The sequence below is a fragment of the Cydia pomonella genome, chromosome 11 (assembly GCF_033807575.1).
Source record: "Cydia pomonella isolate Wapato2018A chromosome 11, ilCydPomo1, whole genome shotgun sequence".
Classification (NCBI taxonomy): Eukaryota; Metazoa; Arthropoda; class Insecta; order Lepidoptera; family Tortricidae; genus Cydia; species Cydia pomonella.
This window is the reverse complement of record NC_084713.1, coordinates 14508223-14521186: the sequence shown is the minus strand read 5'-3', so window position 1 is coordinate 14521186 and position 12964 is coordinate 14508223. Positions and strand designations below refer to the sequence as shown.

The following is a 12964-nucleotide window of genomic DNA, read 5'->3' as shown; positions in this document are numbered from 1 at the left end:
CATGACACGCTGGCCAAAGGTAAACAGCTGTCCGACTGCAGTAATATGAGTTCCATTGTGCGGGGCGTATGCTGGTTATCGCGGTGACTGGGTCACTTGATAACAGCGTTCCGCTGGTATCAGCTACGACTAATACACATACCTATTGGTACTATACTGTGGAATGTTATGCGCTGGATGGCATGGTAACTGCCAAGTCTTCTTAACTATAACATCTTCTGCACAGATCTAGAATGAAGCTTATGTTTAAAGATAATTGAAGTGTGCAAAAGGGAAGCCATCACATATATGAACACTTATATGAAGGCAGACTATAAATGATAAAACGTAACCACTTTCGAGCTCCACATCGGTCTTCAGCGGCCGCTTAAATATTCCAAAACGTATTTAAGGTTAGGACTGGAAAATACGAAAAGCTGTATTCAAGGGGTGATTATATTTATATTACAATTTCTAGCAACGAAAATAGATATATAATTACTTTAATGTTCATGTTAATATTTCATGGTATTTTAAAATGGCGGTGCTTTAAAATTAAAACGTAATTTGGATTGTATGGCGGCGGCTCGGTTCGTGTCACTCTTAGAAAAAAATTCTGCCCTGAGAAAATTAAGACAATAAATATTTACCTTGTTCTGTTATCTGAGTGCCTGTCCGCGGCGTAGCTTTGTGACCCTTGAGGGTAAGGATCCCTTAGTATCAATATTAGTCAGTACCCTGAAAGCCGTAATTGTGCATACATGTGCTAATTCGGGTTCCGTACCCAGAGGGTAAAACGGGACCCATTTAGTAAGACTCCGCTGTCCGTCCGTCTGTATTTCTGTTGCCGCTATAACAACAAATACTAAAAATTACGGAACCCTTGGTGGGCGAGTCCGCATTTGTCTGGTATATTTATACCATTAAACTAACTTTTAGAAAAGTAACACAGACATAATATAACGTACGTAAAAACTAGCCGAGTCAAATCCTGAACTTTAATTACAACCCAAGTGAACTAGAACTTGGCACCCGTATAGAGATCTCTATTCTTTTGTAGGCGAAGTCAACAACGACGCATATTCTTAATCTTGAATTTGGCTCTCATTTCACATTTACGTTGTTCATGGGATAGATCTTACTATTTAGTCATTATTTTTGCGTTTTTATCCAGATTCCAGTTTCACTTCTTAGCACTAAACAGGTAAGCTATAGAAAGCACCTACCTTACACTTCGAGTGTATGAAGTGTGAGTATTAGTCGTTATGCTTCGCTATTGAAGTGACTTTATTATTAAAGTACGATGACCGAAAACCTAAAAGGCTGTGGGCGGTGGGAGTCACCGGGTCATCGGCAGGTATCCACCTCACCATTCAGAATTATCTCAATAAGGCCAAGCCCATAATTTCCCGCTTATGACAGGCTTGAGGCGGTCATCGCATAACTTAATTCTTTAAAGGTGAGTTTAGATCTATCGAATACGCCGAGAGCATGTTTACTTCATATTGCGAAAAATCTAAATCAAAAATGTTTGCGTACCTACCCGTAGTAGCATCAGGTGCGTCCTTAAGAACTGCTTAGTTACTGTTTTACTTACTTTCTTTGTATATTTCTATGATTTGTTCACTCACTTAGGCGTGCCTAACGCTAATTATTAAAAGTGAGAGACCTCTAAAAAATCCTTTAATTTTAAGGGAATATACGCTAAAATATAATTCTTCTCTTTTGCTATATTTTCTGTTGTTCATCAGGATCATGAGCCGACGAAACAAGCCAGGCGCAATAATCTTTGTCAATGACTATGACAACTTTTTTTTTTAAGACCAACTTACTAACTTACCAACCTACTACCAGGACGACCGGTTTGGCCTAGTGTGTAGTGACCCTGCCTAGAAGCTGATGGTCCCGGGTTCAAATCCTGGTAAGGGCATTTATTCGTGTGATGAGCATGGATATTTGTTCCTGAGTCATGGGTGTTTTCACTGTTTTCTATGTATTTAAGTATTTATAAATATTTATATATTATATATATCGTTGTCTAAGTACCCTCAACACAAGCCTTATTGAGCTTACTGTGGAACTAACTTAGTCAATTTGTGTAATGATGTCGTATAATATTTATTTATTTACTGTTGTTATTTAAGTGTGTGAATTTCTGACATGTTTGGGAATGACAGCGGTGACGCTCTCTGTTTTTTAAGTCGCATTGTTTAATATACGCGTGTGTTCCATGTGTGTTCACAGGCACGGTGACATGACACACACACGCTTTGTATGCTCCGTTGTCGTAGAAACAATGGTGCAGAAGTCACGCACTGATTCACGCAGGATATTACAGTACCTATCGACTTTTCAATAGTCACGACCACACACAACTCTATCGTAGTTAAAGTTGCAGAACTTGTATTGAAACAAAGATCGAACAGTAAAAAATCGATATAACAGGATCTGCAGGAAGTCAACCTGTACCGTAGATTTGCTAGACTGCTGATTTCGAAATAAACGCTTTAATCATTTGAGAACCAACGTCATATTCAAAATTGGCACTGACACTGAAAAAGTTCTTGGCGTTTTGGGCAAGTCTAAGTCTTAAAGTACTTGCGACGTTTTTTGGCTTTTAGGCATTCTTGGCGTCCGAAGGGCTAGCCTATCATTTGGTTTTTGTCATGTGGATATCATTCCTATATACCTATCAACCGAAACACTCTCCAATCTGCTACTGAACAAAAACACTGAGGATGTGGATCACACACATCGACCGATCGTGTGAGTGCGCTTCCCTGCTCTGACAATTGCCTAACGTCTTGTCACTCGACAAGTCTATCGCTCGACATTGCTGAGTGAGTTCCCAAGCTACAACGATTTTGTTATTTCAGTTAATTGGATATGTTACCGTAGTCATAACAAATATGGTAGTAAAATATCCCCGCTAAAAAAAATGCTAAACTTGGTTGTAATTCCTGTTTGATGGAGTTGATTTCAAACATGTCGTCGTGCATGTTATGTGACTAGTTTTCTTCAGCTGCTTCAAACCGCGTTGTATTAGGTAGTGGATTGCTAAACTTGTTCTATTGCCCACTTATGACTATCCTTATTAGATTCATTACGCAGGGTTTTCTGCGTGGAAAGTTTTTTAGAAGCAGATTAGTTTTAGTACCTAGTAAAATTATATCCCATGACAAGACATCCGTCTTCTAATATTCTGGATATTGTAGTAAAGAATGGCAAGAACATTAAGTAGGTACAGTATTTTTAGTGTTCCCCAGCAAAACCTTCGACTGAACATTTTAGCTATTTTAGCGACTTCCCTCCCACTCCCATGACGGTGTCGTCGCATTACCCAGTACCGCTATTGGGTTTGTGCGTGGTGGGAGAACTAAATATAATGATGATCGCTGATAATGTTGTGGGAAATTGTTATACATATTTTGGGCGCCTACATTTCATACTATTTGAATTATGATTTTTCTGACAACATTCTGTCGAATTTCACAATACTTGTAATATTGCTGTCAAAAAATACTGTTGCATCTTTACATCACTTTGCTTTAGTTAATTCTACTTCTGAAAACAGATTTCTCGTAGTGATAATTCATAGAACTACAGTTAAAATGCCCGCAGTCAACGACCATTCCGTTTAGCCTAGTTTAGTTTAGTGTACATGTATGATATTGCAGTTCCAGTTAATCCTACATGGAGCATTACATTTAACGATCGCATTGCAAGTTGGCCAATGCTTCCGCAATTCGCGGCTATGTCGCAACGCGACCACAATGCTTGCTTTCACTAGGGTACAGGGTACAGACGGCTTTGATTTTTGATTTATCTTCCCTGTAAAGTATACAGCAATTCGAATTACCAATAACAACACCAAGCTGTAGTCTCGCAAACAAGTTTTGTCAGTAAAAGTAGAATAAATAAACTAGTCATCTCCGTCAGTATAATAAAAGCGGCAAATTAAAAAAAAATACACGTGAAATGTCACCGTCCCATAGACGATTTGAAATTCGCTTTTCTACTGACAAACTTGTTTGACGGATTATATACTCATCGCTGATTATTGGGGTTATAATACCTAACTAACATAAAAAACAGTACCTATTATTCTCTCTGCCTCCACTGACAAACGATATATTCCCAAAACTCTATAGGCGGAAATTGCCATAAAAAAATCGGTGTTTTGCACAGGTGTTTTGAATTTTGTTATCAGTACTCTTATTTGTGTATTTTGATATTTACAAAACAGGCCTTGTGCTTTGTTTACAAAACGTTAGCTAAATAGCTATAGACATAGGTTTGCCACAATTTTTCAGAACTGATACGGGACAATGGGTTAGAGTCAGATGAAGACAAGTCTGCAACGATTTTGATAACACAAACTTCTATGAAATTATGACGTATAAATAACAAGTACCTGGGCGACCGAGCTTACTCGGTTATAACTATTTATTGTAATATGGTGGTGTATAGGTGATCTACATAAACTTAAAAAGTAAAATGTGAACTGACAATTATTATTATTTACAATCGATTTTAACCTTACAGCACTTGTCACAGAGTAACGCCATCTATTGTCAATTTCTCTTATTACATAGGTCATTTTTTTACTAAATTAAACTTGTCTAAAACAATAAAAATTAAAAAAATTATATATAAACTTCAACATAAAAAATAAAAAAAAGTTAGTCACCGGGCGAGATTCGAACCCGTAACACTCGGTTAGCAGTCCGCGTCTTAACCCGCTGGACCAGACGGACAGTGGCCGGCAATACGAAATTAGCGACCATATTCTGCGTCGAAAAAAAAACGCATGAAAACTCGAAAACACGCGTTTTCCCAAACATAAGACTAATCTAGATAGATTGTATAGGTACCCCCAAAAACCCCCATATACCAAATTTCAGCGAAATCGTTAGAGCCGTTTCCGAGATCACAGAAATATATATATAAATATATATACAAGAATTGCTCGTTTAAAGGTATAAGATTCCACGGCGTGTGCGTGTGCTATAAAATCTTTGCAGAATTATCTTGGTCTAACCCTAGTAATGGGGTAGCTTTGCTGTTATGTCACTTTGTATTGATATACGGGATAAAAAGGGGAGAGGTTTAAAATACGGGACGCAATACTTAAATACGATGACAGTCCCGTGTATACGGGACGTATGGCAACGTTATCTATAGACTAATTCTTGCAGGTACATAAGCAAAACATAAACAGAAGCAGGTACGTTTTAGCAAAATTATATTTAAGGAGGTATACAGAAAAAGATAATACTTATTACTTATTTTTTTATTTCACTTGAAAACTATCTTTTCAACTTATTTGCCTAGAACTTTTCATTTAAAATATCGGCAATATTTTTTATTTATTTATTCGTGACCAGCAGGTGCATTCCAATTTAAAAAATACGATCTTGATTTGTTATATATTGGCGCTAACAGAGATCTGGCTAGCCAAATATTGTTGACAGATATTTCCATGTGGTATCACCAATTGTCTATGATCTCCGATAGCATTCGGTAGCTAGGGTTCTCATATGAGCATGAAAGTTAAGATGCGGGTCAAATATGACACCTAGGTCTTTAATAGTGTCAACGCGGTTAATTAATTTCGTTCCTAACATGTAATTACCAACTAGCGGACTACGAGATCGGCTAAAAGACATCACAGAGCACTTCTCAGGGTGAAAAATCAGTTTGTTTGAGATACTCCATTCATATACCCTGTTAATATCTTCCTGGAGCGATTCAATGTCAGAAAGTTGTTGTAGACCATAAACAAGCTTTAGGTCGTCGGCGTAAAGAAGACATCGCGCACATCCAGGGAGAGACGCCAAGTCGTTGATCATAACGCCGAACAGAAAAGGGCCTAGAATTGAACCCTGGCTTACTCCGGAGCGAGTATGGTAGGAATCGGAGACGAAGCTTCCGTGCTGCACGTACTGCTGCCTATCGCGTAGATAACTCGCAAAAAACCGGAGCAGTTTTGGCGAGAAACCGATGTTACATAGCTTCCTCAGTAGTATATCGTTATCTACGCGATCAAAGGCTTTTTTAAAATCAAAGTACAGCACGTCTACCTGTATCCCCCTATCCAAATGCTCAGAGATAGAGCCTACTAGGGTTAAAAGGTTGGTCTCGACAGAACGCCTAGGCCTGAAACCATGCTGAGCGTCACAGAGATAGGGCTGCACTTGGGAGGCTATATGCTTGTTTATGATAGATTCAAACAACTTTGCAATAGAGGAAAGAATCGCTATGGGACGATAGTTTTCAACCTTGGTTGCTTCGCCTGACTTTGGAATCGGCCGTACCCGTGTTACCTTCCAGTGACTCGGGTACTCCCCAGCACGTAGGGCTAGGTTGAAAATGTGACATATAGGTTGTGCTAGCCAGTCTTTGCAACCCTTTAGAATGTACGCCGGGATAGCATCAGGACCCAGTGAGCTTTGAGGCTTCAGACAAGCTATGCCAGATTTTACATCCTGAAGGGATATTGTGCCGATATGAATCAAATTAGCAGTGTTCGACCGATCTTGTTCAATGGTTTTAGAGGGGTCAAGTAATGGTACACAAGGAAGGAAGACACTCGAGAAGAAGTTTGCGAAAGCCTGAGCCGCCTCTACACCCTCATAAGGCTTCCCATCGCATAACACTCGGTTTTGAAACCCACCCTTACATTTTAAGTTGTTAATATGTTGCCAAAAAACACGAGGATTACCAGTGATGTTGGTCTGAACACTGCCAATATAGCTCTCATAGGCTTTTGATGTTCTCGACTTTATATCGGCTCTGAGTTTGGAAAATCTGGTATATGCTTCTGTTTCTCCAGTTTGTTTCCACTTTCGGTGAAGAAAAGCCTTCCGTTGTATGTCTCTTATAAGATCAGCTGTAAACCAAATCGGATACCGTCTACTGGGCTTACTGGACCTTCTCTTCCTGGGTATGCACAAGTCAAAAAAGCCGTAAATCAATTTATAAAAGCGGTCCACGGCGACATTGACATCTTGGGCTTCAAACACGCTTATCCAAGACGCATCGGAAATTAGTTGGTAAAGAAGCTCGTATGTATGTCACTTTGTGCGTAATACGAGTTTAAGTTTCATTTTAGAACTCTGCACAGAGTTTTTGTTTCTCAGAAAGTCAGATTTCTATGAAACTATGACGTTTGTGACGTTGGCACTTCCACACTTTGTTCTGTAAAAGTCTTTGCAGAGTTCGCTGATCAGACTCGAGAAATCGACAGCCATCATTGCTAGACAGGCTCTAGACTCTAGAGTGACGTAGTTATTCACTTATCCATGACGTAATGTCCATGGGCCCCAGGAAGAACATGTTGGATTTAGATTCGGATCATTAACATTCATGTTAACATGTGTTTTCTGAATTCAATTTACATACGTGTTCTTTAGAATGATCCAAATTTGTACTGACGTTTGTCTGTATTCCAGGATTCCTATTTCTACTCTAGGTTGGGTTAACGCCGGCGCTGGAGAAAATATTTTCTGCAGGGCACGGACCATGTCAACATTATTTTCTCCTATGGGTATTTTGGTCATCTTCTGTGGTTCCTCTTTTCTCTCTTCGAAAGCAGGAATATATCATCTTTATTTGGACCAATGTGCGGAATAACCCACAAGTTCTAAAACTTAAATGAAGGTTTTACTACCAAGAGTTGTCTGTATTGGGATATTTGCAGGATGGTTGAATTTACTTCGGTATTATTATGAGTTAGGATTGACTGTGGTAGGTGTCGAGTTTGCACTTAGGTTTGCCAGAATCTAACTTTATGCAGGGCTTAGAGGAGTTGTTTTAATTGTGTTCAGAACAGAGTAAGTTTGATTTTCGGTAGAGTAAGATTGATTTATACCTACTGGGTGCGGCGGCGGGTAAACCGAAGGGTAAGCTGCGCGTATCCCTCCATTATTTGAAGTTAATTTATTGAACTCTACAGAATTATTTGGGCAAGAGTCTAGATTGTCTGGGTAACTTAGAGTTAGATTTAAGGGACTAGTTTGGATATGTTCTGTTTGAGTAGGGTTGACTTTAAGATCAGCGATATCAGCGTCACTGGACTTGCGATTTTCTCCGTTGTTGTTGCTTCGTTTCTTGGGATAGCAGCAGTAGAAGTAGCAGCATAAGCCGATGCCGCTGATTATAACGAACGTGGTCTGGAAAAATCGATATTAATTTTTGTGTTGTCTTTAATGTCTTTATAGAATTTCTGGCTGACCTGGCCAATAAAAATTTGGAAGACATTTTAGTGACTTATATTCTTAACAAATATACAGGTTGTTGATTTAGTCACCTGCAATAAACTACGGGGTGAATATATAGTGCATACTGAGTAACTTTTACTATGGGACCAACCCCGACATCGCGAAAAAAAAAATTTGGCTGTTTCATACATTTTGGCTGTCTGACCTTGACTTTTTCTATGGTAAAGTAAATTTTTTTTCGGTGTTGGTCCCATACTAAAAGTTGCTCAGTATAACCTATATATTCACCCCGTAAATTATTGCAGGTGACTAAATAAACATCCTGTATAAATAAAAATAACCTCAAAAATAGCAGAAAAATTACCTACAGACAGTGGTCATACAAATTGCAATTAGAGTGCAGTCATTCAATTTTACCGTGTTTTTTTAAGACGTCGGTAATGAGAGGCTGGTAACTGTTAACGGTTTGTAAAGATGGTGCGCAGCATTTAACTATTATTACTGCGTAAAGAACCGCCACGAAGAACCAGTATTTTACGCGCTGAGTTGTTGTAGTTTTCACAACAAACCATAGCGAATCGTGAATCTCGCGACCTAAACGCGTAAGCGGCATGAATTTTAAGGCGCTTAATACGTTTTGGTCGCGTGGTACAGGTTGCGATTGCGACGATTTCATTGTTTGGTATGGCTTTTCTCTATAGTAATAATAATCAATGGCCAGCCGAGGTTTTACCTATCTCTAGTTTTGTTCTATGAGATATGGCTGATAGAGCATCCAGGCCGTTAAAAAAAAGAAGTTGACACTATTCGTAGGACTGACAGGTAAAACCTATGCTTCGACTTGCGTAAAGTATTTCGACCGGCCAACCCTATTAGATGATACTCAGAAAAATTAATAGCACTGAGCTAATAGTTCAAACAACAGCAGGGAACGAAATTACTTTAGTTACCCAGGTTCCCCTGCTAACATGCCAAATATGATACTTAAAAAGAAAGGGAGGATCGAAGGTTAGTTTCGTTCTTTCTACCCAATATGTACTCGTACAGCCGGCTCTCTTCATATTCAAAAATAGTTTTTTTTTACCATAATTATAGAACCTTAGAGACACTTACTATTCCAATAATCCCAGGCCACGGGGAGACATGTTTCGACGCACTGATATTGCCGTAAGACCGTTGACCCATTTTAGCATCAACACGACTTGATAGTTTTGTTTTCCCTTTTCCCTATTTAGCGTTACACTGTGAAAATGGTCCTTGATATTAGTTGTTAGTGTCCCAGTCCAACACCACTTTTCTCTTCCTAATATTTTTTCTTAAATATTTTATTATGCAAGCTAGCAGGTCGTAGAAACACGAGCTTCACTCACAAAATTTCGCGAAATCTACCTAATTCGGCCTATTTACTGTCTGTTGTCGACGCACGCGAGCTTTCAAGGTGACCTATGTTTAGGTGTGTCCGGATCAATTAATTGCTTGCGTATAGGAAAGGAAGTCTTCGCAGTTTTAAATAGTGTGGTGTATTGTATATTAATGGATAAAGAGTGTTAAGAGTGTATTAAAAACTGTAAAGTTCAAATGAGAAAATCTAACGTCATTGTTAAGTATGTTTTTAGAATAACTAATAGGTACCTACTCATAAAATGCAACATTGTATTATTTAGATAATTTTCAGTTTTTCTTATTACAAATTATATCTCTAGGAGTGATTGTCTGCTTCTTGCTAACGCATTGTGTCAGCTTTTACGAAACTTTTTTTAATTTTTGGCTGCATCATCTCGTTAGGTTTATCGGAATCAAACTTTATTAATTATTTTTCAGGGTTGAGGTGTTGTTCGAATTGGGTTTGCAACAGGGTAAGTTGGATATTTTGTAGAGTAAGATTGATTTATACCAACTGGGTGCAGTTGGCATAAATGGCAGGGGAGACCGAAGGGTAACCTGGGGGAACCCCTTGATTGTCTGAATTAGAATTATTGAATTTTACAGAAATATTTGGCTAAAGAGCTAAGTAGTCACCAGAGTGTAGCGGTACATACAATTGTAGATCTTTATTGAGGGCGCCACTGAGCTTCAATAGACAACACATGATGCAAACATCCATCTTCTTCTGCCGCATGCGTCCATGGCGTTTGACGTTTGCCGTAAACATATAAAACGGATATTTTCGAGTAACTTCAAAACTTCAAAACTTTAATTACATAATAAAAAAACGTAGGTATTATTACATTAATAATTGTACATCGATGCCTTGATTCATCAATGTTAAGTTTTTTTAAAGAGATACTTATCCGTCATTCAGCAGATTACCTACTTATAGGTAAATCTTTAAATCAGATCACAATCCGTCAACTTTTGCCAATCGCCTTTAAAACAAGTGTCATCTTCCGAAATTAACTACCTACGTTGTGTTTTATTAGGTTATTTTATTGACAATAACAATAAACATAATGGATATATACAGATGATGATGATGTGTTTTATTAGTTTTAATGCTTACTATGTCTTTTCGTCGCAAAATAACTAAGTAGTTAAAAACAAAAATATTTTAAAATAATCATGTTTATAATAATTAGTCAAAAATTGTTATGGCAATCAAGTTGCCACTAATGTTTCGCCTTTAGTTCCATTTTGTTCAATTTGTAGAGTTTCTTGTAGCACTGTAACCCTGAGTTGGGCTTTAAGGTACTTATAGTTCGAGTAGGGTGCACCTCGCAAACCTAGTGACGCTGATCTTCATATATCGCTACCCTACTCAAACTTCCAGAGGCAGACATCTTCCAGTGTCGTTGCTTCGTTTCTTGCACTTGCAGGACTTGCAGCAGTAGTAGTAGCAGTATACACTGATGCCCGTGATTATGACGAATGCGACCTGGAAAAATCAAGGATACTTTTGTTTTCATTGTTATGAAAAAACTCTGCTCTTCAGTAAAAATTAGGAAATAATCATTTCGAGATATTAAAATTTATTGAGGATCAGCTCTATTCGAGGCTTCTTCTATAGCAACTAACCCCCTTATTCTTAAACGTCTACTAAAGTTGACAAGCCGCTAATAATAGTTTATCCCTTTCCATCATACCAATACATTGGAAAGGGACAAACGATTATTAGCGGCTTGTCACATTTTCGCCCATATATCAATTTTATAAAAATAAAATCAAAAATAGTACAATACAGTACATATGGTGCGCGTGCGGGAATGAGCACTCTTCGTGCATATGTCGAAACATTAAAAAGCCATAATAATATGTACTGTAAAACTCGTGTTAATTTAAAACACTCCCTTTGGCTGTGTTTTAATTTATCACCACTCGTTGCAAATTTCCTATTTTCTGCACTTGTATCGTAAATAACTATTGTGCAACGAGGGGGGTAAATGACATTTTGGAAACGAGGGTGGTGGGCAGACCCAAGTTTGCAATATTACCCCCGGCGTTACACACAATGTTTTTAATCATACTTCCGAAGAATAAACTAAATTAAGCGATTTAATTCTTAAATACGGTGACATATCGTCCACCATATTGTCATATCTTGACAGGTTAGACATCGAAGGCACAGACCTAGTCGGCATTCAGGCACGATTAAAAGTTATGTAAAACAAAATAAACGGCTATTAAATTATTGAAATAAAATATTTCAAATATAAACAAAAACATTAAATTATAAACGTCAGTATTTTAAAAGTAAAACTCATTTTCGCTACTCGGTTTGTATGAATTAGTGACATATAAAAAAAACTATAACTTCCTAGGGAGCTATAGCTTTTTTTCACAATCCATAACTCCCGGAGGAACAATATAGACCTTTGCCCTTCAGTACACCTACATGAAATAAGATCTTTTCCGAGCAAGTGTGATGAAAAATAATTTACACCATAAAAACATGTTTGATACATGAATTTGTCTTGAAATTTAACAAAAAAATAAAACACCAACAATCGAATACAGACGTGCGAATACAAATCCTGTTTCAAAATACGATAATTTTGTGCTACCAGTTATTTTTTCCACCACAGTTATAGTATAGAATCACTTAGACACTTACAATTGCTATTAACACAGGCCATGGGGAGCTATTTCTCGAACCACCATGGCCATGATGTAAGTGGTAACTCATCTCTTCATCAGCACAACTTGATTGTTTCCTTTCTGCTTTTTCCTTCTTTAGCGTTACACTCTTGAAGTCTTGACAAAATGGTCCGGGCTGGCCTGCTTCCAATGCAATGACACTTCGTTTCTTAATGTCTTTATAGGTCCTTAATTATTCACTGAATCTATTGTATTTGTTGCTTACACGACCTTCACTCACAAAAGTTTTGCGAAATCTAATTTAGGCCTATTTTTATCTGTTGTGGAGGGAGACGAACTCTCAAGGTGACCTTTATATCTGGGTGTGACCAAATCATCGAATTCATTATTCGCTAGAGCATAGACTCCGATCAAGCTAATTCTACACAGAATTTGCTAAGTGTGGAAATGTCACCTTATACGTCAAATTCCTATGAAAATAAGACATTTATAACCACAGGTCTTGTCACGTCGAAGTTGATGCAGAGTTATACCTTAGCCTTAGATAGATTCTAGAAGAGGAGCGATATGTCGTTAATCATAAACATCTATCAAATCTTGCAAAACGTTGATAATCCTTTGTTCCCGTCCACCATTTTGATATTTCTGTTTGTATGGAAGAGACAAAATTTCACAGAGGTTTGTTATATGCTGCTTTGTTTTATGAATAAGTGGGTAAATAAAGAAAGGGC

At 37.9% G+C, this 12964-nt stretch overlaps 1 long non-coding RNA gene across 1 annotated transcript; it reads right to left on the bottom strand.

Moving 5' to 3' along the window:
- Positions 1-10669: 10669 nt before the first annotated feature.
- LOC133522952 (uncharacterized) lies at positions 10670-12964 on the bottom strand. Its single transcript, XR_009800160.1, has 2 exons — positions 12250-12964; positions 10670-11073 (listed from the first exon to the last, which is right to left on the bottom strand). It is a non-coding gene; the product is annotated as an uncharacterized LOC133522952 (long non-coding RNA).